Source organism: Loa loa, assembly GCF_000183805.2.
Source record: "Loa loa unplaced genomic scaffold supercont3.171, whole genome shotgun sequence".
NCBI lineage: Eukaryota > Metazoa > Nematoda > Chromadorea > Rhabditida > Onchocercidae > Loa > Loa loa.
In genome coordinates, this window is record NW_018108351.1 from 129,692 (window position 1) to 131,809 (window position 2,118).

A 2,118-nucleotide genomic window follows, 5' to 3' on the forward strand; every position below is an offset into this window, starting at 1 on the left:
AGCAGCAGCAGTACCACTAATAACTAATAACAGCAGCAGCAGTACCACTAATAACTAATAACAGCAACAGCAGCAGCAGCAGCAGCAGCAGCAGTACCACCAGTAACAGCAGCAATATCGCGCTTTAGACCCCGATAAGGAAGGCAGCAATCGGGTGACCCGACCCCATCCACTTACCTGCCTTCGCACCTCTAATATCTGTTCGACCAACAGCACCTCGGGCAATTAAAAATACCAAAGGACACCCGCCACACTTCTTTCTCACTTATATACGAATATTTCTCCGGTCGACATGAATCAAAGTAGCTAATTGAGCACATACAATGGGAGAGGACATGAAGGAGCGGCAGAAAGATAATGGTAGAAGAAGAGGGGCAGACAAAGAAAGATTCATGAAGAAAGAAGGAAAATTTCATCAAGTAGAGAAAAAATATTGTTGAAAATGAGTTTAGCAAAGAAAAGAGTTGTAACTGAGGGTTATGGAGAATTATCATTCTGAAGAAAATATAAGAAGACGAGACAGTTCTGTATGGGTCAACGAACTCATCAACAAATGGAAAAACTTCTGTGAACAGCAACTAAAGATTACCTTTTGAGGGTTGGGGATGTTCTGTTATCGAACAGAGAAGTAAACATAAACACACATACAGACATACAGACGCACAGACACACACGCACGCACACATACACGCAGGAGCACACACACATACACACAGACACAGACGCACATACATATACACACATACCATACAAACAAGGAAGAGCATAGCGGATGGCGGAACGCTTTGGACTTGATGACCTTTCTAAACTTGTCAGCGCCTAATGGGAAACGTTATCCGTGAGGGGTAGACGGTTACCTGAGGCCTGTGTTGACATTTGATATTGGCAGTACCGCTTCAGTATCAAAGGTATGTCAAATTTGCAAATGGTATGCAAAACGTCGACTCTCTCATGCAGGACAATACGTTTAAAAAACATTAACTGCCTCCGTAACGTCTCATTTAAATATTTTTAGATGTGATATCAGATCATATAAATGTCTCACTTACGTCACAGAATTTAGAAAATTGATTGAGCTGACCGAAGTGCGCTACTTTTGTTACGGTCTTTTTTTCCTTCAGTTTGCTGAGACTTCCATTAAGGGTATTTGGTTATTACAAATAAAGAATTTATTAATAATGCCCATGCGAGATTATGCGAATATATTACGCCCGCCTAATTATATAGCGTTAGGTCAAGAAGCTAATTCAAGTAGGGCGCTATTTAAATATTGGACAGAAATCCAAATTTTGTGTTCACATTTTTTGTCGCAGTTTAAAAGTAAAAAAGAAAAATACCCCACAAACAGATGAAACTAAAAAAAGGCGACGGTTCCATCTGATAAGTTTCTTATCATAAACTACGGATTTACAGTAACAAGTATTTCTTTTATTTTCTTCGATCTTTTGCACAAAATATGAAAGATCCTTGGTTCCTGCGATTTTAAATCCAAAAAAAAGAAAGTATACAAAGCTATATTGATTTATTTTGCTTAGTTTTGATTGTTATTTGCTAAAATTGACTTCTGTTTAGTTAGGATGAGAATATCTTAGGATCATCGATTTCACTTGGTGGGAACAAACTTTCCCTTTTTACTGAATGATTACAGTGGAGAATAGATGATGTCGTACTTTGTAATGGTAAACTTTTCAATTTTTCATGGCCAAACTGATTTACAAATGCTAATATTTGGTTATCAGAAATCAATCAAATTTAGTCGTCTATAGGATTGCTTTAATATTTAGGAATTTCTTTTTTTACCGCTAATATGAATTCGTACACTTCCTGGATATAAATTTGCAAAAGGGAATAAATTGCTTGATTTCTGAAGACACATTTCAATAATCGTTTCCGACATAAAGTGCAAGCAAGTGTAAGCAAAGCTGATTGTTTACCGCCTCACGCTTTTGTCTATGCTAATTGATACGTGGAAGTAATTACTGGAAGTTGTAGTTTTTAACTTCTAAAGGATGTGCAGAAAATCTTCAAACATCAGTGGCTTTGAAATTGCAGGACGGCTATAAAAAAAAAAGAAAAAAGGAACTAACAGCGTTGCAATTTTAGTTCAAAAATTTAGTA